The sequence below is a fragment of the Caretta caretta genome, chromosome 9 (genome assembly GCF_965140235.1).
Source record: "Caretta caretta isolate rCarCar2 chromosome 9, rCarCar1.hap1, whole genome shotgun sequence".
Classification (NCBI taxonomy): Eukaryota; Metazoa; Chordata; order Testudines; family Cheloniidae; genus Caretta; species Caretta caretta.
In genome coordinates, this window is record NC_134214.1 from 35,442,697 (window position 1) to 35,467,356 (window position 24,660).

The 24,660-nt window shown below is 40.7% G+C and overlaps 2 long non-coding RNA genes across 2 annotated transcripts in view; both read left to right on the plus strand.

The window, feature by feature from the left end:
• The window catches only part of LOC125642939 (uncharacterized), a 421,578-nt gene that overhangs the window by 38,843 nt on the left and 358,075 nt on the right, over positions 1 to 24,660 (plus strand). The gene's annotated exons all lie outside the window — the stretch shown is intronic.
• LOC142073182 (uncharacterized) lies at positions 8,723 to 14,813 on the plus strand. Its single transcript, XR_012669894.1, has 2 exons — positions 8,723 to 8,892; positions 10,407 to 14,813. It is a non-coding gene; the product is annotated as an uncharacterized LOC142073182 (long non-coding RNA).

Consider the following 24,660-nt stretch of genomic DNA (forward strand, 5'->3'; position numbering starts at 1 on the left):
CGTTCTAATGCCTGTAAGGTTTTATAAGCCCCCAGGAGCTGGGTTTATCACACAGAAGAATCAACAGTTATTATTAACTGCTCACATGTTCAGCTCAGTCTGAATCCATTTAAGCTCCTGGAAACCTCTAGTTCACACTCAGCAGGCACAGAGAGATGTAAGTGTAGTCACTCCAACATTAATGTTACAGGATTTCATTTGCATAGTCACTCGTAGGCCACATGTGAGCTATTATTGTGAGTGCACAATGGCATCACACTAATTACTCAAGGTATATTCTGTATATGTGAAGAGAAGCAGGATAGTCTTACAATAACAGGAGCTCTGCTTTATGGCTGCTAGATTACTTCTGCCTAGTAGCAGGGGAAAGGCCTCAGAAAGGCTTAAGGTGGGGGTTGTGATAAACCTACCAAGCATCTTCTCCACCCATAGGCTGCCCCCTGCCCTCCTTTTTGGTTTTCTGTGCACTTGGGTGTTAGGGAGCAAGCATGAGAAGAGCTTGAGACTTACTTGCACTGATGTGGAGGGAGGATCAAGTCCAATGGCTGCCCTTATTTGCATATGCGTATAGCTGCTCATGCTTGTGATGGATCATAGCAATCTTCTGCTTTCTGTTACACACCACACAAGTTATTTCAGGCTGAAGTCAGTCAATCAGCTTGCTGCGTTCCCCAAAGCTCAGGGATGCTGATGTTCAGCAAGTAGCAGGGATAGTGTTTGATCAGTCCAGACCAGTGCTGCATGTACTTTGTTAATAACCCATGCCGTATTTTTTAAACTGGTGCCACTCTTACAGGGGGAGTCAGCATGTGCCTGTGGAGGGTGTCACTGTTGCTGGGGGTGGGAGTGTAGCCTTGTCCAAGGTGGTATTAAAAGCTTGAGGCTTTGTCTTCCTCTGCCCTCACTCTTGTTTTATAGGGGAGGTGGTGCTCTCATCTGTGGCCATTCATGCCAGTTACTGACACACAAGGAGGAGGCTGCATTGCAGGTCTGGAGGTAGAGCTGGTCAAAAGAAAATTGTCCACACTTTAAGGGGAACAATGTCTTTTTGGCCAGGAATTCTGTAAAATGTTTACATGGTCACTTTTTTCCCTTCTTTCTTCAGTCCCTCCTCCCCCACAATCAAAACAAAAATTTGTTTTATATTGGGGGGGAAGAAATCATTGAGGTTTTTGTGTTTTTAGGTTTTTTTCCCCCATTGACTCACTTGTTTGTCTTTTTCCACTGCAAAAATTAGAAGAAAAAAAGTGTCAAAATCCCCATAAAAACCTCAAAGCTATTTGGGAGAAGGGCCTGAGAAACTAACAAAACAAAATCATTTTTCATTTCATGTTTTGATTTGTTTAGATGAAGAATTTCAAAACAAATGAAAGCTTTGTTTCTGTGGAAGGGTTTTATGAAAATGGAATTCTATTGCTTAGCGAGCCCTACCCACAGACTTCCTGCCAATGTTCAGACAGGCCTTACCGGAGATCATTGGTGCCTGGGATGTAGCAGGACTGTGCATGTACATGCTTTTTTGTCTGATCCCTCTCCTAAATTGCCTTCCCTGTGTCCCGCAGCCCAGTCACTGGGAGGATATAAAGGGTGCCCAAGGGTCTTGGAGCATGCAGTATTGCACATGTGCGAGTGAAGCAGCTTTTTGAACCCTTATGGCCATGCTACTTGCCCATAAAGATTCTGTGTATAAATCCACATTAAAAGTGGCAATCTGAATCCAAGGAATTATCAGTTATTCTCTGTTTGAAATATCTCCATAGCTTCTGTGACTGCTTATTTGATCTTGAAGACTTTGATTAATACAGTTTAAAAATGTAAGGGGTCTTGATAATTGCACTGAGCATTAGAGTTTTATGGGTATACATGAAACCTAATGAAGAAAGGGAAAGGTTACTATTTACTGTAAACATTTATATATATAAATGTCACATGAAAGGCTGCTGGATTAAAGAATTACACCATATTGCTGAGTGCCTGGAAAAAATCACTGAAGCATTATGTTAGCCCTTGGCAGAATATATTGCAATATATACTGTTTGTTTAAGGAATCTACATCTCTGTGTCTGAAATGACTCTCTTAGGACTCTGTGTACAGACTCAAGTACAGGAATCTTAGCCTATTTCTACTAGCCTATACAATCTCCTGTGTGTGTGTGTGTAAGACAGACCATGTAAGGGCACAGAAGGCCTCAATGTATCTCAGCACCCCAATAACCAGCGTGGCTAAAGAAATTACTTCTCTGTAAATATTTTTGGCCAGGTATGCAATTAGGATGGGGGCAAGAGACAGTAGATTCACCATCCTAGTGCTCCTCTTCAGCTGCTGCTGATCACATACACATTTCCTCACAAAATGTCAAAGGAAACTTGAAATTAATCCACTCAAAATCTGCATTCATGATGGCACAATCCTTAACCAAATGCACGTAGCCTAAAAGCGAATAGTCATCTGGAGATTCCTGCAGCCCTCAACCAATATGCAATGTTTATAGATTGACAGTTGGCAGCCTTTACTCATACCTTCTCAAGTTGTTTGGATTATTTAATTAAGGCATGGGTTTAGCTGGAAATCCTGCATCATGCTATAACAAATACCATTGCCTTTTACAAGCACTCTCTCCTCTGCACCAGCGGTACCACATTGGTCTTCTATGCCTCATTCTTCTTGATTGCACTGAAGATTCTTGGGCATATAAAAAGAAAAAAGACATTTGAAAAGCAAAGAAAGAGAGGACCTGGGGATTGTGGGACTTCATGGTTGTCTGAACAAAACAAATTAAGAACTCGTTTCAAGTGTGGGAAGTATACATCAAAGATTTCATAACGGGAAGATATTCAACAGGGTTTGCACTTTCAGGTGGAGTCAAAGCAAAAGGGAGAGATCATTACCCATTAGTTCTGCACTTAATACTGCAAGTCACTGCTTTTCTGGGATATAGTTAAAGTTGAGAGAGATCCCTTGCATCTGAACAGAAGCAGGTTAGTGCAATGGCTTGGAACCTGGAAATACCTCTTGGCAGAGGGAAGGCACTAGTATGAAACGTAAATGTCCTCTTTAAAGACCAGTCAGTGGCAAGGATTGCCCTTAAAGGTTCCTTCCTCCCCTCAATGTCACTGTGATTTGTAGGAATGATCAGTTCCATCAGTAATAGAATACATCATTAGAGAAGCAGGACAGAGTTCAGACTTGAAGTATGTTTTCTGCACTGGCTTAAGTTGAACCTCCCCATGCCATTTTGGTGGTTTCACTGCACTGAATTGTCTAAAGGCAGTGCCTTCAGAAAAGCCAGTTTAGTGTGACAGTCTGGTGATAGGAACATAAATCTTTTAAGGTAGGGCAGGAGAACTGAAAAACAGGAAGGAAGGAAGGCAAAAAAGGGTGAATTTGAAGAGAAAGAAATAGGGGTGGGACGGGCCAGCTCCAGACACCAGTGTTCCAAGCAGGTGCATGGGGCGGCAGTCTGCAAGGGGCGGCAGTCCAGCGGCAGCCTCTCTCTTCAGCTGCCCGCGGTGGCAAATCGGTGGCAGCTTCTATCTCTTCAGCCGCTCGAGGTGGCAGCAATTCGGCATGCTGCTTGGGGCAGCAAAAATGGTAGAGCCGGCCCTGGGGGTGGGGGAGAGTAAAATGTAAAAGTGAATAGAAGGGGTGATCCTTAAACGTTTAAAAAAACCTTTTCCACATATGTGATAGTGTAGTGCAGCAGGCACTCACCACCATGGTGCCTCCTGCTGGTTGTCCGGGAATTAGCTCAGTTCTAGCCTCAGAGTGCCTCCTGCTGGCCAGTGTCTTCCTACTGGTGCCTGCTTCCTGGTCCCCACCACTTGTAGCACTTCTGGCCCCCTGTCCCTCCCAGACCCCGGTGCCCCTTTCCTCAGGGTGCTGCCCCACAGCAGTGCCCCCACACTCTGGGTCTTCCTTCCCTGGGGAACCCCAATCCCCTAAGCCCACCTGGCCTCAGTGATCCACTGCCAGTCCTCCTCTAGCCCCTTCCCTCGGGGGCAAACTGCAATCTGAAGTAGCCACTCATCATCAGCAAAAGGGTTGGACCTGCTGCCTTTCTAGCCCCAGCTGCCTCCCTGCAGTCCTAGTATCTCCCCTGGCCTTTAGCAAGGCCTCAGCCTGGGGACTCACCAGGTCAGAGCTCCTCAACTCTGCCTCAGGTACCCTGCTTGCTCTCCCAGGCAGCCTGGCCCTTTCTACTTCTCAGCTGGAGCAAGAGTCTTCTCTCATGCACTCATCCTGCCCTTTTATCAGGGTCAGCTGGACCCTAATTGGGTGTGGCCGCACCTGTGGCTGTTTACCCAACCAGCCTCCCCTGGCTGCTTTTAACCCCTTCCTAACCAGAGCGGGGTGACCATCCTGCTACAGATAGTCACTTCTTACCTACATAATGGAGGCCTCATGAGGCTAGTTCTTTCTTCCAGGAAATTGCTTAAACTATTTTAACTATTATTTTCACTCCTTTTGGTGATTTATGGAGCCACTCCTTTAAACATCACTGCTAGAGTGTATGCAACAGTATTACAGATGAATGAACCAATCATAAATAGGCTGAATAACATGAATATCAATTGTATTCAGCAAGGCAAATCTGGCCCATGTATAATTCAATCTATATATGATCTATTTGTTGGTTAGCAGTTCTGAAGCCTAAGATCAGCTGCCTTCAGGAGAGAGTAGCAGGACCTGTGCAAATTGAATTCAGCTGGATGAGAGGATCAGCTTCTCTTCCAGTGCCTGATCCCACTTACCTCTTAACATTATGGGAAAGTGAGAATGCAGAGCCCACTCCTTTCATGTTCCTTGGATCTGGATAGGTGCGGATCGCTTCCTTGCTCCCAAGTCCTGAAGGGTAGGGAAGGTAAGACAGAGGGATGTGGAATAAAAAACTCTGTTGTGGCCCCACTGCTTGTCCTCCTTAAAAGAGAGGCAGAGCAAAGTTTCTCTCTTCTTGGGGCTCTCTTTTCCTGGGGACTTAAGAGCCACATCATGTACCTCTATCCTTGTGGTTACTCCACGCCCTTAAGCCTTTACGGAAGGGAGTGAAGAAGAGGTGTGGAGTGTGTTCACATCTCTGCACATGTTTCTAGATTTCACCTCTTGAATCTCAACCCTTCAAAAGGCCCAGGTTTCCCATCCGCCCACATCTACTTAAGGAGCGTCTTCTAGGGGAAGACTTGAAGGCGCTGAGCCCCTCATCGCTACAGAAGTCTTTGGGGCAGCAGTTGACTGGTCCTTTCTCTTAGACTCCTCAGGGGTTGTCAACTGGCCTACTCCTGGTAGCATGTTTTCTCCATAAACCGTCTTTAGATGAAAGAAATATTGAGTGGGATTTCTGGATTCGGGGAGGTTCTGTCTGGCATGTGGGAGCTGGATGATATTCAGTTGTGGGGGTCAAATTAAAATCTGTTAATTTAGACCCCCCACATTTAGAATATGAAAATTTTCCATACATCAGCCTAGTCGCCCATCACTACTATACAGTATCCATAATCTCTCTTCTCATTCACTTTGGTTTTTTTCTGCCTGCTCTCTCACTCAAATGCAGCAGGGATGACAGGAGTTATAACAGGGGCAGCATCCATCAGCAGCCATTGTTAAAGGACTAACCTTGCAGATACCAAAAAAAAAAAAAAAAAAAACCCAACAAAAAAATAAGCACCAACCAAAAAAACCCCAACCCCAAAGAAACAAACAAACAAAGTAACAACCCCACAGTAGTGTTTAACTAGCCACTGCAGAATCATTACTGCTTTTGAAATATATTCTTACATAATCAGGAGCCAAGAGAAGAGTGGTCTGAAATCTTCAGGGAAAAAAAAATAAATAAGAAAATGCAACTAGTTATGAGTGAGGTCCGGTTTTACCCCACAATTTACAGCTGGGCTGGTGGGATGTTACAGGGTCAAATGACCTGCCCAAAGTCACACAATGAGTGTGTGGGTTAACTGAGAAGTGAGCCCATAGCCCTCCTGGTCCCTGTCCTTTGCTATCACAACTAAACCCAAATTACCTTCAAATATGTAGAGATGTACCTTGTCAGAACAGAATTTCTGGACTTGTCCCAGCTGAGTTCCCTCACCTGCCTGAATTAATTAACACTTAGTCTTTATAGAATCCTTATTTCTGGTCACATGAAAAGCCTTCTAAGATTTTTTTTTCCCCATTTAACTGAAAGGAACCGTTGAACCAGGAAACTGGAGGTCTTTCTGAGATTTCTCTGTCATGGCAAGTTGTCAGGAAACCTCCAGTAATTGTTTTTACTCTTATATCAATTGCATCAACTCAGATCCATCAACATTACTGTCCTACCATTTTTACCTTTCAGCGAGATTGTAGCAACATCTCATTTGCCTGCTGCTAAGGGAAGCATAAGAAAACTGATTAGCCTTTGTGTGTAATTTCATTGACATACAAATAACGCAACCAGTTAGAATTCTAAATCCAAATGACTCATTGTTGACTATTGGGCTTCAACTCTTTTTAATGATACAAATTATCTGAACATAGAGATACTGTGTGGAAGGAGTCAGAGGAAATTATATTTGAAAGAATAACTAAGTTACTGGCATAGGCCTTGATCTTGAAAACACACACGTGCTTAAGTGCTGACATGAGTAGTCTCGCTGAGACAAAGTTACATCTTTGTGTTTGCTGAATCAGGACCACAGTACTCGGTGTATAGTCTACATCTTGTGATAATTGGCTTTTTATCATCCCCACTGTATTCTGTTAGGTTTTTTTTGGGGGGAGGAGTTTTTTATATATCTTATTATTTGAAAAATATGATAAATGTTCTTGATAAGACATGTATAATGCACGCTACATTCAGAAGTTTTAGAGAGGTTTGGTATACTGTATCAATATGATGTTTGTGTGTGATACCATAAGAAATCGGGAGTCAAATTCAGATCTGGTGGAAGGAAGTGTAATTTGGTTGAAATCAGGGACAATTTCAGACATGATGTAGCGGTGGGTGACTCCACTGTGTTTTTAAGAAAGTAAGAGATGGAAAAGAATTGAATATATGTTTTTTTTTGTTTTTGTTTTTAATGGAGGAGGTAATATACCAAGATTATGGTATCAGTTGTAAGTGGTAACTGAAAACTGAAGGGGTTTGGGAAATTCTTATGTTCCAGAATCGACTCTCAAAAGAATGTTGAATAAATGTTCATTAGTGACACACCCTAATCCAGCTCTGGTTTCTGGAAGTAGAAGCACAGGAGACTTGTTTCTCTAATCTTTTTTGTTTTTAGGATAAGAACAAGTTATAGTGATGGGTGATGCTCAAAAGGTTCAGAGATTTGGTCTGTATAATCCCTGAAAATCCAAATAATTCCTGCAGTTTTCCTTTCCTTTTCCCTAGCCAGACTTCCTGACCTGATTACAAACCCTGCTGGTTTCCCACTTTGGAAGAGGCCCTGATCTGGACCAACTGCCTCTGTTAGGGTGACCAGATAGCCAGTGTAAAAAATCGGGACAGTGAATGGGGGGTTATAGGTGCCTATATAAGAAAAAGCCCCCCAAATCAGTACTGCCCCAAAAAATTGGGATATCTGGTCACCCTAGCCTCTGTTCTTCTGCATTGTTTGAAGAAGCTTGGCACATCTTCCATCTTGGTTATCAACTTCATAATTTGTGTGCTTTTGAACTTCCCTAGTATTCGATAGATGCAAAATGTATTACGTGCCTCTGACCCTGGGGGAAGGCCAAGAGTATGCAAAATTTGAGACAGCAGTCAGCCCAAGAGAGAATGTCAGGTCTGCTAAGACACAGATGTGGACTTTCCAGGATATCAGCAAATGCAAGAAGGGTCTTTGGGAACAGATTGGGCGAGGTGGCGATATACCAAGTTGATCTGAGTCTTCAAAAAGGTTTGGTTCTGTTTAACCTTTGTGAGAAAAGTCAGGGTCAAGATACTTCTGTCAATGTACTAATATATAATATAGTAAGTGTGACTTTTGGGGGAACCTAACTATATCTTTTTGTGGGTCTTGATAAGCCTAGTTCTGGGACACATTCCCTTCTTAGCACTTCCAGATCTTTTTGATTGTGTCAGACCGAGAGATTAGAACACCACAGCAACAATAATGTACATAATCCAACAATGCAGCAAGCCATTGTAATGGAAAATTTGGATTTCTAGCATATCCTGAGGATAGGGCAGTACAATGCCAGTTGGGAAGGTACCTGTATAGACTCTTCCAATTTATGCACAGGAGCAAAGGAAAGTATATAAAAATATTGAAGAGTGAATGTGTTCCAGAAGACACTTTCTTTAGCAAATATCAGGAATTTCGGTTACAAACTTGCTTTAATATTTACTTCCTTTAAACATCTATTTTATACCGATCTGTAGCTGCTAATTTAAATCCATTGACATCTTGTGCACCCTATTTGACAGCAAACAGTTTGTAATGACAGAACAGGGCATGATTGTCTGAAGTGAAGTCTTTTTCAACTTGAAGGAAAATTTGATAACTCCACATTCTTTTCAGTGTTGTATGTGATAAATCCATGATAACATCGGGAGAGTACTGGGTTGTGTGTGTGTATACATACACACAACCCAGTACTTTCCCGATGTTGTTATGGATTTATCACATACAACATTGAAAAGAATGTGGAGTTTATATATATATATATATATATATATATATATATATATATATATATATATATAATGTCATCTTTAACACCGGTGTCACTGGTGAAGTGTAATTTAGGACAGCTATTGTGGTTTGTAACATTGTGCTCTGTCTTTCATTGTTTATTTGTGCCTCCCTGATAGCTGAGTGATGGCAAGTAAATGGGACTGAAGAGGATAAGGTTATAGGAAGGAGGTGATGTGAGATACTCTTATACCTGAAATCAATCAGAGCAGGTCAAAGGTACAGTATTCTATAAAGAGCAATAAGACTATTCCTGTTTGTTAGCCATTACTTTCATAGTGGAGTGAAGGAAAAGATAGCACCTCTTCAGCCCCGTTACAGTATGGAAGCGGTCCATTGCTCATCTAAGCTCCAGTAATTGTTTATTCAAGCTGACATGGGAATAAGGACATAAAAGGAATGGCTGGAAAGGAAGAAACCACTTGACCTAAAAATCCTGTCCCCCTTTAAGTTTATCTTAGCCCCAGTTCTCTGCTCTGTCACCGTATCCTTTAATCCCTTCTCTCTCCATAAAAGTGCCAAGATGTCTCCCACTTATACTACAGTACTTGTTTCCATGATCTTATTTGGCAATTAATTCCGTAAATTTATTACTCTGACCTTGAGTGAAATAGTTTTGTCCTGTATATACTTTATTTTTGAATGTGACTCCTGATTTTTGAACCCCTCATTAAACTGCTGTGAGCAGTTTAAATGCTTACATTTTATCAAATCCCTTTGCAAGCTTTGAGTCCTGTTACTGGGTCATTTCAAAGTCATCATTTCTTCAGGGGCAGTAGATTATTCAGAATTTCTTCATAACAAATATTCTCTTGGAAGCATGATAAAACCTGGGATCATCTGTTTGCCCTATACAAGTAGGGTCTGATTCTGCCATTCTTGTTCACATTAAGTAGTACTTTACTTCATAAGTATTGGGACCATTTGTGGAATAATGTACAACTCAGTGTGTATAAGGGGAGGAGAACTGGGCTTATAATAATCAGGATTGTCATATATTCTGTTCTCTCCAGGACAATAATATCCAAACACACAGACTCTGTTCTGATCTCATTTACAGCAGTATAATTCAGAAGCAATTCTACTTCAGTATATTGTGTGAATGAAAAACCCAATGTAACTGTGGTCAGAATAAGGGTCTGATATTTGGATGTCTAATCATTCTATTCTGAAGTATCTATGTATGTTTTTTATATGTATCTCGTTTTCCTTTTTGAAGTATTTTTCAATTAATAATTTTAATAAAATATCCATGAATAAAAATAAATGGCAGATATTAAATATCCAGTTACTGCAGATAGAAATAGTACAATGGATTTACCTTCTATTCTCTTTCAGGCATTCCACTCTATAGTTGTAGCAGGTAATAAGACACTAAAGAGTGATTTCCTCTACCCTCCCCCATTGCTGTATCCATTTACTAGACTGACTTGTTCAAGTACTTCTGTAAAATAAACTCTCCGTTCAGATCCTTTTAATATCTCCAACAATTAGTCTAACAAAATGCATCTATTTCAGTGAAGATTGAGTTGGCGTAAGAGTATAATTGAGGGTGCAAAATGGACACATGAATGGTTTCCCAGCTGGAACTGTTTTGAAGTTAGTGCAAAAGCTGATGATGATCTCCTAATGTACATCGCCAGCCCAAAAAAAAAAAAAAAAAAAAAAACAACAAGAAGAAAAGGGCTTACACCACTGAAGTGGTATTTACTATTTTTTATTTCCTTTCTTAGCTTACTATCAGCCATGGGAATTTACAAGCATTCCAAAGAGGCTGAGGAAATCCAGGAAACCACAATGACAGCTCTACTTGAAAAGACCATTATATGATAGTTACTTGAGAGAGAAAATATAGCATATTTTACCCCATTCGTGAAAGATTAGAAATATCACTTATATTAAACTGTTTGGTTTAATAAATGAGTTAGTTTTAATTAGAGCTGGTTGGGAATTGTTTGATAGAATGCTTTTTGTTGGAAAATGCCAGTTTGTCGAAACCAAAACTTGGTGCAGGAATGTAGCAGGTTCAACAAAGTTTTCAAGCGGGGTTTCTGAGGTACAGGATGGAATATTTAGTCACAGAGGGAGAGAGGCAGACAGACAGATACCAGAAAAGCTTGGGGGCACTCACCTGGGTCTTGGGAGGCCTATATTCAAGATCTTTGTCCAAATCAACTGGAGTGGGGATTCAAACCTGGGTCTTGCACATTGCAGGGGATTTCCTAATACAAGGCTATTTGGAGGCCCCCCATCTGTGGGTGTTTTGTGTGTGGGGAGGAAACTTCAGAAGGTTTGTTTCCAAAGTGCAACAGAAAATTTTTTGAAATCTTGAAAATTTTTGTGGGACAGGAGAACTATTTTCCTACTAGCTGTAGTTGTAATGCATTGCGGGAAGATATTTGTTTGCATCAACTGGGATTTTCCATACAAAGGTCATAGTGATTGACTTCTTTGAGATATGGCTATGTTATTACTCATGTCTTGCTGTATCATGTGCAAACTTTTTGAAATGTACCATTTGTTTTTCTCTTGAAATAATTTACATTTTATAGGCAAGAAACCTCCTCAGAGAAATTACTGGTTATTTTTCCATCTGTATGTTTAACAATGAGCTTGGTGTGATGCTGTGTATAAGAAAGATGACCATTTGTATAATTGTTTCTATGACTGTTAAACAATTGCAACAAATCTTGTACAACGTATATCGTGTAAGGTGTCAATGGAAAAGTTACGATTTGTTAAGTATGATTATCCTGTTTATATGCATGTATCATCTTTATATGTGAAGTTATGAATATTGGCTATGGATTTGTATCTTAAACATGTGTTGTATTCCTGGGTGACACCCCGCAGACAGAATTTACATCTGGACTAGACAGCTATGTGTTGATGGACCATCAAGGACACTCCGCTCTCATGCTGCCCAGTAGGTCTCGCTGCGGATGCCTCAGACAGTGGGGAGCCAATGGCCAATCCCCTGTGATTCAGCAAAACATGTAGGGGCATGTGATATGCTCATGTGATCTTGGTCAGTAACTTTCCATAGGCAGGGCTTTGTTTGGAACAATACATTCCTAAGAACATGACAGAGGATATAAAAAGACACTCGAGACACCTCCATGGTGCCTCTTTCCTGCTCTTATTCTCTGGATTGTGGATTAACAACTAAAAGGAGCACCTTGAACTATGGACTGAGCACCTTCCAATCTTTTGGAAATTGCCAGAGATACTTTTAAAGCCAGCAGTCTATTTCACCACTGCTACAAACCTGATATAAGGACTTTGCAATCATTTGTATGTATATGATCTATTAACCATTTATAACTCTCTTCTTTTCTTTTATTATTGAATCTTTAGTTAGTTTACTAAGGATTGGCTGACATTGTGATATTTGGGAAAGGTCTGAGATTCATATTGACCTGGGGATAGAAAGAATCTCTCATATGATTAAATGGGTTTTCAATAACCTCTCACTATATTAGATTGGCTTGCCTGGATGGGAGCTAAGGGCTGGAATGCCTAAAGGGAACTGTGTTTGGCTTCTTGTTAACCAGCGTGGTACTGCAGAAGCTCTTTTGTTACTGGTCTGGTGAATCTAATTATAGAGTAAACCACTAGCTTAGGGTATTGTCTGCCCTACTTCTTGCAGTCTGCCCTGCAAGAGTGTGGCATTATCAGTGTGGTCTATCACAGGCAGTCATACCTGGTGTAAGAGCTTTAGCTGGATAAGCACCCAAACAGTCTGATACTTTTAATTTTTTTTTAAATCCTTGTCAGATCGGGAAATTTCTCCCTCTGTATTGGCCAGAAATATAATGGAAAAAAGCCTCTCTTGAAGTATCTTGGTTGTTTTCAGCAAGAACCAGAAAGTCCAGAGGCACACAAAAATGAAGTAAAAAAGATTAAGCAAATCTTTGCAGATCTTAAACCTGCCGACCAAACCAAACATCCCACCAACAACAAAACCACACAAACCACCACCACCACAATTTTGGTTTGAGTTTTTAGGGCAAAGGTTTGGCTCTTTCTTTTAAGAGTTTACAATTTATAGTTCCAATTTTTGAAATAAGTTTCTTTTGTGAGAAGTTAATGTTTCCTTTTGTAGGGTGAGTTTAGATAGTAAACCTCAAGGTCACCACTCAGATAATTTTGAGGAAATGTATAGTTGGTATTTTCCAAGCTGCATAGGTGGATTTGTCCCCACAACTTCCATTGGCTTGAGTGGGAACGTCTGGCTAAATTCACATTGTCAGGTTTGAAAACCTCAGTTCTCTGAAAACCTCTGCCTATAAAACATCCATAGTACTTGTCTCCATACTAGTCACTAACTGAGAATTTCCAACCAGTTGGTTAAGTTATGGTTCTACTCTGAAACATCGTTAAGATAAAAGATGCCTCCACCCAATGGATCTGCTTTTTGTATGTAACTACTTCTTGATATTAGTGACAAAGAGGTGTTCATTCTTCATTAATCCCATTTAACACTTTAGAGCCTGGGTTAGAGAAAGAAATCTGTATTCTATTCTGTTTTGTGAATCTTCAACAGAATTGTTTGCTAAGTTCCAGTCAGTCACACATGCACAGCCCTGAGATTGCACAGGTGTCACTGAGGGCATACCTTAAAGATGCACAGATATAACTGCTGTTGTGATTTGCCCTACAAACCTTCATTACTAGTTGTGATACATCAGAAGGAAAGAGCCCACGTTGATTCTCAGATCCCAGGTTGTTTCCAAGGCTAGCAAAAGGAGGCTTAGTGCATTTGATATGGAAATCAATAAGAGACAATAAATGTGGAACACCATGTAACATTATTGGGTTTCACCAGACTCCAGTACTGTTGCAGGTGGTGTAAGTGGCTCTGTGTAGCTGAATGCATAGCCACTTAAACTGTGTGGAAAATGACTTTTGCCATTGATGCTGTAGTTGCTTTTAAGTGCTTTGCTGAGCCTATCACCAGTAAAAGCTTTGCCTTGGCTTGAATCTCTCTACTTTAGTCTCTCTCTCACTGATTGGGCTATTTCTTAAAGCATGGAGCTGCTGCCACAGAAGCAAACAAAATATTACATGGTGCCAAAGCATTATGCAATGATGCTATGTTACAGAATCATTTTTCAGAGCAGAGCTGCAACTTAAGCAAGATTTTGGTCCAAATAAATTGACATAAGCTGGCTTGAATCAAATTGCATGCTGGTTTTTTTTTTTCCAACATGCTGCCTTGCTAAATTCCACATTCACCCCCAAATGCTGTTAATCTAAGTGGGCTGTGTTGTTTAGTATAACACAGTGCCTTTTCTCTCCCTTTTAAAAACCTATTGGGTTTGATTTGCCAGTCTACAGTCCTCCGGAATCTTACATCTCACTAGAGAATGTCTACAATTAGCAACTGATTTTGATCCTTTCCAGCTTCATTTCTTTTAAACTGATGGAGGTTACCTGGCCCTGGCCCTTTGTCTGCCCCAGAATCTGCAGTCTTTAAATAATGCTATCCAGAATGACAGTCCCTGTTTAATTCCTTCATTTTGTGGGCATTTGGCAATGAGTGATTTTCTAGTTTTGCTACAGGGAACCCATCCCAGAACAAAATGTTATGCAGGTACAACGGTAAACAAAACTGAAATGGCTAGGCCATGCAGTAGCAAGTCAGGATCATTTGCCATCCTCTTGGAATGTGGGGAAGTGTCAGCTAAGGTCAGGACTCTTCTGGGAAAATTAGATGGATGGTAAATGTATTACCAGCCGACTATCAAACTCCACATACCATGAACTATCCCTGACTTAGGCGACCCTTCCCTTCCTGTAATGACAGAAGGACAGCAACTGTTTAAGAAATCTGTCACTTTCTTATCCCCCGTCTCCAATTCCCCACTACCAATTTTAGTGAACCAAGTTTTTCCATTATATTCTGTGTGTTTGTGGACATATTTGTAAAGCTCTTTATTATTAAATGAAATATTACCTGCAATTTAATATTTGGTGGTCACTCCCCCCCCCCCCACCCCCGGGGCGGGAATGAAGGGGTACAATTATTTAATGATCTTTTAAACTTTGTCATTTTCGTAACACTGCTCTACTTCTTATCAGATTTTTGGCCAGTTTCCGTTCTCTGTTACACTGAAATAAACCAGGACTAGCACCCCTGACTTCTTTTTTGGCTGCTTGCTGTATGTTTCATGAGGACTTGGAGAATCAAAGCCTTTGCACCAATGGAACTATTCATGGAAAGAAAGATTTCAGGATAGGGTCCATAAGTAGCCTGGTGTACCCAGAGAAACTTCTGTCCATCTACAGCATCTCTAAGATGCTTCTTATCTTGGCAGCTAAGAGCTGACTTGAATTGAATTGGACTTGATGACTTGACTTGTATCCTCTGTTTTAGGTAAAGATTTTTGAGTCTCTGATTTTGATGCTGGTCTTCAGTGGGAGTAAGCACCCACAATACCTATTGATTTTGATGGAAAGTGAAGCTGCTCGGCACCTTTTAGGAGTAGACCCTTTGTCTGTTTCTTTTTTTATTTTACTGTTTTTGTAAATAATCCAGTATAAAACTATATACTTCTGGTCAGGGCCTTCTTTCTTCTCTCATATATTTCATATTTTCATGCATATACATACCTGTACACCATAAACTGGGATGACCAGTGTAATTTCCTCATGATTCTACTATTTGAGTGATGCAACCATCTCAGTTATGCTGATAAAAAAACCCTAGACATCACCGGACTTTCATGTGTGCACTCACCCTCTGTCTCTCATGTATGAGTGTGTGTGTGTGTGTGATTATGGGGTGCAATCTAGAGATTTACTGTAATGAATTTGGGATGACCATACTACTCATGAGTGGGAGTTATGCAGTTCATCCCAAACAAGTGCCAATAATGACTTTATACTACATATTCCCTATATGTGCCATATGTTCCACAGAAAGCTGTTTTAGGAATCTTTTAGAGAGTTATAAAGTTGTTTTTTGGTGCAGATTTTCAAACCGCTTCACCTGAAAGTCTTAGTTACCATTAGTACATTGGTAGAACCTTCTGAGGGAGTTGAAAATCATAAATAATACATTTTGGAATCCCTAAAAATGACATAAAACAATTTTCCATGCATAATGTATATTATTATTTCACCTGTGGGATTATACTAAACAAAACTGAGCACATAGTGGAAACAATTTTCTATGAATATTCATTCAAATTAAAAACCAAATTTCAATTCAGCTATGTTCATGATCCTTTGTGTTCTCTTTCTTTGAAATTTCAAACTTTACGAGCACAGATATGAAGAGAGAAGTGATTATTTAGAATATTACAAATAAATATACAATTTAGATTTGTATTATATTGGTTCCATATATAAATCTTAGGGTGCTGTTTTGAAAAGGTGGCTTTTGTAACTCATGAACACAGTTTGCAAATATTTGCAATAAACTGCTCTCAAAGGATTTGCAGACCAAGAATTGTTCGTGCACATTATTTGTGAATAATTTTGATGCAAAATTCTCTAATATATTTAATAATGGGCTTGTGAACAATTTCCAAACAGGAACAAAGATGAAATTTGTCAAATAAATTATTTGTTCAGATCCACCACATATGTGATGATGGTATTCAAGTAATAAGTGTTTTAATACAAACATGATAAATGGTGCAAAATGTGTATATGACCCTCTCATCACTATTAATCCACCTCAGCTGGGACTGCTTCTGACATTCCAAACCTGAAAAAAAAAAATGGAAGAGCCACAATTAAAAACAAACCCTGTCACAAAAGTTTAATTATTTCCATCTGTCATAAATATAACGAGAAGGGTAACCACCTTTCTGTATACAGTGCTATAAAATCCCTCCTGGCCAGAGGCAAAACCCTTTCACCTGTAAAGGGTTAAGAAGCTAAGGTAACCTCACTGGCACCCGACCCAAAATGACCAATGAGAGGACAAGATACTTTCAAATCTGGAGAGGGGGGAACAAAGGGTTCATCTGTCTGTGTGATGCTTTTGCCAGGAACAGATCAGGAATGCAGACTTACAACTCCTGTTAAGTTCGTAAGTAATCTAGCTAGAAATGCATTAGATTTCCTTTTGTTTAATGGCTGGTAAAATAAGCTGTGCTGGATGGAATGTATATTCCTGTTTTTGTGTCTTTTTGTAACTTAAGGTTTTGCCTAGAGGGATTCTCTATGTTTTGAATCTGATTACCCTGTGAGGTATTTACCATCCTGATTGTACAGAGGTGATTCTTTTACCTTTTCTTTAATTAAAATTCTTCTTTTAAGATCCTGATTGATTTTTCATTGTTCTTAAGATCCAAGGGTTTGGGTCTGTGTTCACCTGTATAAATTGGTGAGGAGTCTTATCAAGCCTTCCCCAGGAAAGGGGGTGTAGGGCTTGGGGGGACATTTTGGGGAAGATGTCTCCAAGTGAGCTCTTTCCCTGTTCTTTGTTTAAAATGCTTGGTGGTGGCAGCATATGGTTCAAGGACAGGCAAAGTTTGTATCTTGGGGAAGTTTTTAACCTAAGCTGGTAAGAATAAGCTTAGGGGGTCTTTCATGGAGGTCCCCACATCTGTACCCTCGAGTTCAGAGTGGGGAAGGAACCTTGACACCATCAAATATAAATCACAAGGGATTTTAAATTACTCTCATCTAGAATCTTGGACTTGTAATTTTCAGACCTGGGACAGTGATAATTTTAGAGTCTAATGCTTTAAAAAAAAATCTTGTGACCTCTCAGAGGCTCTGTCTCATAGGTGGGATGGGAGTCCATCCAACCTTTCAAACAGATCATGTATTTGTATCCCTGCAGGTTCACAAGATATTATACCTTAAGCTAATGGCACCCTGATATATAATAAAACTGCTTTATGTCATTTTTAGACATTTTAAAAGTTTAGACCTCAACCCTACACTGTTGTGCATATGGACAGATCCCTGTGCCTGCAAAGACTTCAAGGAGGCAGCGTCACAGACACAGGGGTCCTCCTGCATGCTTCACATGGGAGAATAGGGGCCTTGTTCTTTCTTATTTTGTCTATCTAAGGATTTTACATGAGAACTAAGGCAAACTGGCTTTACAGCCACAGGGGTACAATTAACTTTTCTCTAAAAAATGGCATAAAAGAATGGTATTTGAGGTAATATAAAGATGGGACTGGCACTTACATCTATAATTGTATGAAGAAAAGGAGAACTTGTGGCACCTTAGAGACTAACCAATTTATTTGAGCATAAGCTTTCGTGAGCTGTAGCTCACTTCATTGGATGCATACTGTGGAAAGTATAGAAGATCTTTTTATACACACAAAGCATGAAAAAATGGGTGTTTACCACTACAAAAGGTTTTCTCTCCCCCCACCCCACTCTCCTGCTGGTAATAGCTTATCTAAAGTGATCACTCTCCTTACAATGTGTATGATAATCAAGGTGGCCCATTTCCAGCACAAATCCAGGGTTTAACAAGAATGTCTGAGGGGGGGGGTAGGAAAAAACAAGGGGAAATAGGTTACCTTGCACAATGACTTAGCCACTCCCAGTCTCTATTCAAGCCTAAGTTAATTGTATCCAATTTGCAAATGAATTCCAATTCAACAGTCTCTCGCTGGAGTCTGGTTTTGAAGTTTTTTTGTTGTAATATCGCAACTTTCATGTCTGTAATCGCGTGACCAGAGAGATTGAAGTGTTCTCCGACTGGTTTATGAATGTTATAATTCTTGACATCTGATTTCTGTCCATTTATTCTTTTATGTAGAGACTGTCCAGTTTGCCCAATGTACATGGCAGAGGGGCATTGCTGGCACAATGTTTGATATGCTTGACAAGAATGCTTGATAGAGCTCTTTTAGGTGTTTGTCTCTGTCTGAGGGGTTGGAGCAAATGCGGTCGTATCGCAAACACCTACAAGAGCTCTATCAAGCATTCTTACAACTACAATACCCACCTGCGGAAGTGAAGAAACAGATTGATAGAGCTAGAAGAGTTCCCAGAAGTCACCTACTACAGGACAGGCCTAACAAAGAAAATAACAGAACGCCACTAGCCGTCACCTTCAGCCCCCAACTAAAACCCCTCCAACGCATTATTAAGGATCTACAACCTATCCTGAAGGGTGACCCAACACTCTCAGAAATCTTGGGAGACAGGTCAGTCCTTGCCTACAGACAGCCCCCCAACCTGAAGCAAATACTCACCAGCAACCGCATACCACACAACAGAACCACTAACCCAGGAACCTATCCTTGCAACAAAGCCCGTTGCCAACTGTGCCCACATATCTATTCAGGGGACACCATCACAGGGCCTAATAACATCAGCCACACTATCAGAGGCTCGTTCACCTGCACATCCACCAATGTGATATATGCCATCATGTGCCAGCAATGCCCCTCTGCCATGTACATTGGGCAAACTGGACAGTCTCTACGTAAAAGAATAAATGGACACAAATCAGATGTCAAGAATTATAACATTCATAAACCAGTCGGAGAACACTTCAATCTCTCTGGTCACGCGATTACAGACATGAAAGTTGCGATATTACAACAAAAAAACTTCAAAACCAGACTCCAGCGAGAGACTGTTGAATTGGAATTCATTTGCAAATTGGATACAATTAACTTAGGTTACCTTGCATAATGACTTAGCCACTCCCAGTCTCTATTCAAGCCTATTTCCCCTTGTTTTTTCCTACCCACCCCAGACGTTCTTGTTAAACCCTGGATTTGTGCTGGAAATGGGCCACCTTGATTATCATACACATTGTAAGGAGAGTGATCACTTTAGATAAGCTATTACCAGCAGGAGAGTGGGGTTGGGGGGGAGAAAACCTTTTGTAGCGGTAAACACCCATTTTTTCATGGTTTGTATGTATAAAAAGATCTTCTATTCTTTCCACAGTATGCATCCGATGAAGTGAGCTGTAGCTCACGAAAGCTTATGCTCAAGTAAATTGGTTAGTCTCTAAGGTGCCACAAGTACTCCTTTTCTTTTTGCGAATACAGACTAACACGGCTGTTACTCTGAAACCTATAATTGTGTGCTGCATTAGTAGAATCTGTTATTTATTACTGCAGTGCCTTAGTTCTGTGTGGCACTGTTCAGATATAGATGGCAAGTTTTATGTACCACAATCTACAATTTAAATTGAAATGTCCACGTGGCCATGTTGCGTATCAGTTTTAGAGTATGTATCAAGACCTCAATCCTACAAAGAAGCCCATGCAGGCATATGCCTGCACAAATCCCTTTATGACCCTGATCCTGCAAAGGGAACCAGGCAGGCATAAGTGTCCATCCATACAGATCCTGTTGTAGGATTAGGATAATAAACAGTACAGGAAGGTAAACTGGAATAGAAAATATACCTGTGACATGCTATGGATTTAGCACTGTGGGATAACAATATCTAGCTCTTTTCATCAGCAGATCTGAGTGATTTACAAAGGAGGCCAATATCATTATTCCCATTTTGCATGTGGGGAAACTGAGGCACAGAGAGGTTAAAGTCACTTGCCCTAAGCCACCCTATAGGCCAGTGGCAGAGCCGGGAATAGAATCCAGGTCTCCTGAGTCCCAGTTCACCACTAGACAACACTGTCTCTGGAGTTGGAAATAAACAAAATTTTTGGAAATTCCTGACTTTTGAGTGTATAATTGTCAATTGTTCAACCTTAATGTTGCATCAACAGTATTTTTTCTACAGTATTTCAATTTTCGTAGTTTTTAATTTTTAAAGGACCTCTCCGTAATTCATTGAATTGGTCATCTGGCAAGCTCTAGAAGTTTTACAATGGAGTTTGGTACATTTCTTGAATCACATTTCTTGGTTCCCCAGACTTGGCCAATTGTAATTTGTATAATAAGGCTGAAATTCATTCCCATGCAGAGGGCCTGCACAAGTTCCATTTTTGGGGTAACTACATCTGTATTCCCTCACCAGAGTTCATTCCAGGAGTGCCCAGTGAGGTCTGAGGCATCCAGCCATCACCTGTCTCTGAGCAGGAACCTGTGTCCCACTCTATTCTAATTGGGACTTTTAAGGCTACACAGCCCCCTTCCATACACTGTGATATCCCCAGCAAGCCAGTCTGTCTGGTAGCCCTCAGTGAGAAAGCTGAGCCATGACCAGTGTGTGCCAACAATTACAAGTTACCATGCAGCTCTTTCTCAGCAGAGTACGTTTACTCTTCAGAAAGTAGATTCATAGCGAAAACACATAATCAATAGAATCATAGAATATCAGGGTTGGAAGGGACTTCAGGAGGTCATCTAGTCCAATCCCATGCTCAAAGCAGGACGAATCCCTAACTAAATCATCCCAGCCAGGGCTTTGTCAAGCCTGACCCTAAAAACCTCTAAGGAAGGAGATTCCACCACTTCCCTCGGTAACCCATTCCAGTGCTTCACCACCCTCCTAGTGAAAAAGTTTTTCCTAATATCCAACCTAAACCTCCCCCACTGCAACTTGAGACCATTACTCCTTGTTCTGTCAATACAAGTTCCTACATGCTTACTAAACATACCATAAATTTCCCACCTTCCACTTGGGGAGTCTGATAGGCTCACATCCCTTTACCTCTTCAGCAAGGGTTGGGGGTTGTCTTAGGACCAAAAGTCCTGTCTCTTTTGCTGAATCAGAAGAAAGACTCTGTGTTAGTTCAACTCAGCCTTTATATCCCAAGTTATTTCTTTTGTCTTTTGGTCTCTGGAAAACCCAGTTTGAACCAATATATGCAAACCATCTCTGGAGTTGTTTCCAGTCTTTCTAACTCACCTTAATCCCCACCTCTTCATTGTTTTTAGTTCCTGGAAGAGCTGTGGTAGCCCACCCCATGGAGTAAAACACAATCATACATAAACTATTCATAAATGTCATCTAGTGGTGCCTAAAGATACTTCATGAGGTTACAACATCTGTCACTTTTGGTACCACTCAAATCCCATTTACACCCTATTTTGAGAGTTTAAAATAATCTATGTGGTGCATAGGCCTTGAACTGTCTTTTTGCACTGGCTTGGATTTCACTGCAAGTCCCATGCTGCAGAGCTATTGGGCTTATAGAAACGCAATGTTATTGTATGATCTAAGTCTACAGCTAATCAGCTTGCTTCACTTGTAAGCTCCACCACTCATTGCTTCAAAACAATTGAACCCCTCCAGTTAACCATACGATCTCTGGCTTCAGCTGCTGACTATGTCCTGGAACCAACTAACTGTGCAGTTAACTACCTGCACATGTGTTCACACCATATCCCTCTTTAAGGGCTAATTCTTGCCCCTGCTTCCACAGCAGTGGAGGGCCAACTGGCAGTGGAGCTAGTGCAGTTCCACTGTGCAGGAGAGAGCAGTACTTGTGGAGGTCATGTAAGGACCTCCTTATGTGGAGCAGAGCCATGCTTTATAGGGTTCCCTCAGGGAGTGGGGCATGGTGTAGGTGACAGGAGAGGTGGGGCTGGAGGATGGCCTTTCCCCCATCCTCCACAGAGGTCTGCATAATGACCACTGAGGCTATTCCAGATGCTGATCCACAGTAGCCTTGAAAATCTCAGGCAGAATTGCTCCAGGGCCCGCAGGGAGGCACACATCTGCCAGGACCTGGACTTGCCTTCCTGGGCTGGGCACTAGGTGGAGGATTTGCCACTATGTGTGCATTTCAAAATGTCTTGGAAGTTTCTACTGTGCATCGTCAGTCTCCCATTTACAAATTTTCACTGCTTTGTTATTTTGAAACTTTTTTTTTCAAACCTAGCAAAACAACTTGATCCAGATCCTCATCTGGTGTAAATTGACATAGGCTGATTGTCAGCTAGCTCACATTGTTCATCAAGAAAATTTCTGACATTTTTATTTATTTATTTATTTTTTTACAATGTATGTGGGGAGGAATTCTTAGCTTTGTCTGATTTCAAAATGGCGGCTGGGATTTCACTCATACTTAAAATATTCAGGTGAAAAATGTCAGCGTAAAAGGTAAAATCTTTCAGAAACTCACGAACTTGTTTAATTGTAAATTAGTTTTCATTTTAGTCTCATAACCTGGATTTTAGGGATTATGACCTACATGATTGTTATACTAATAATACATCGTGAGGTCTGCTATAAAGTTCTTATTGCCATGTGTTTGGGATGACCACATTATTCACCACGTAGTTTCAGCATCAGATTCTCAGCTGGTGTAAATTGGAGTAGCTCCATTTAAGTTAATGAAGTTATGGTGATGTACATCAACTGTGGACCTAGCACTAAGTGTCTAACATTTTGCTCATTGCTTTGACTACTCTCTTTTACATATCTTCTTGTATAGCTTCCATCACAGTAGTATCTGGGCACTTTGGTATCCCTTTATGTCAATATCTCTCTACTAAAAGTTATACAAAGTGGGGATTAAAACTATGTGAATAATCAATTTTTCTATTCAGGGGCTGAGCCAAAAAATTGAAAAAAAATTGTTTCAGGTTGAACAAAACCTCTTGTTTGACCTGAGAGGAAATATTTTGTTTCATTTTTGGTCTTTAAACTTTTTTAAAAAATAAACTGTAGTAAAATTCAAAACAAAAAGATATTTTCAATTGAAAAAAAAATTGACCCTAATTCACTTACCCCAAATCTGTATTTTTCAGCACCCTTCTCCCCCCCGTCAAAAAAGAAAAGAAAAGAAAAGTTTTGGCCAAAAGCTTGGCCCAGTTGTAGTGTGGACTGAGTCTGATTTTATCCACATGGATGAACTTGCACAGATGTGAGAGAAGTATTTGGATCATGCCCCACTTCATCTGTTGGAGGCCAGGAGCAGGGGGTCACATTTGATGGAGTAGGACTATAGGCTTTATCTATGGCTAAGAGATTAGATGGACTGGCTGTTTCTGCTGTTATAGTGCTTGACTCTCCAGAGTAAACAGTAAAAAAAGGTGTTGTTTGTGAGTCTTTTCACTGTAGCATCTCTGTAGCAGTGATGTCAGAGCACCTTCTATGTCAGGGGGTCTCTCAAGAAATATTTTGGTGGCCTCAGACTGCGGCCACCAACTTTTGCTGGTGGCTACTATGACAATTTTTCCTAAAATACTTAATTAACATTAAGAAAAACAAATATCCATGTCCAAATTGTAGGATTTTGTTGCAGACTCAATGATAAAAATAATGTACAGTTGTCTCTGTTCTTTACAGGACCTAAACAGAATAGAAACAAATAATGTGCCATGTACATTCTTGTCTTTTTTGTTGTTGTTGTTTCTTTTGCTTTTTTGGTTGCTTTTTTAAAAAGACTTGCTTGCTAGTAAGTCTGTTTCTGTGAAAAGTTTCCGAGTAACAGCCGTGTTAGTCTGTATTCGCAAAAAGAAAAGGAGGACTTGTGGCACCTTAGAGACTAACCAATTTATTTGAGCATGAGCTTTCGTGAGCTACAGCTCACTTCATCGGATGCATACTGTGGAAATGGCAGAAGACATTATATACACAGAGACCATGAAACAATACCTCCTCCCACCCCACTCTCCTGCTGGTAATAGCTTATCTAAAGTGATCATCAAGTTGGGCCATTTCCAGCAGAAATCCAGGTTTTCTCACCCTCCGCCCCCCCACACACAAACTCACTCTCCTGCTGGTAACAGCCCATCCAAAGTGACCACTCTCTTTAAAATGTGTATGATAATCAAGGTGGGCCATTTCCAGCACAAATCCAGTTTTCTCATCCCCCCACCCCCCTCCCAAAACCACACACGCAAACTCACTCTCCTGCTGGTAATAGCTTATCCAAAGTGACCACTCTCCTCACAAAGTGTATGAAAATCAAGGTGGGCCATTTCCAGCATAAATACAGGTTTTCTCACCCCCCCACCCCTTTTTTTCAAAAAAACACACACACAAAAACTCACTCTCCTGCTGGTAATAGCTTATCCAAAGCGACCACTCTCCCTGCAATGTGCATGATAATCAAGGTGGGCCATTTCCAGCACAAATCCAGGTTTTCTCACCCCCCCACCCCCATACACACACAAACT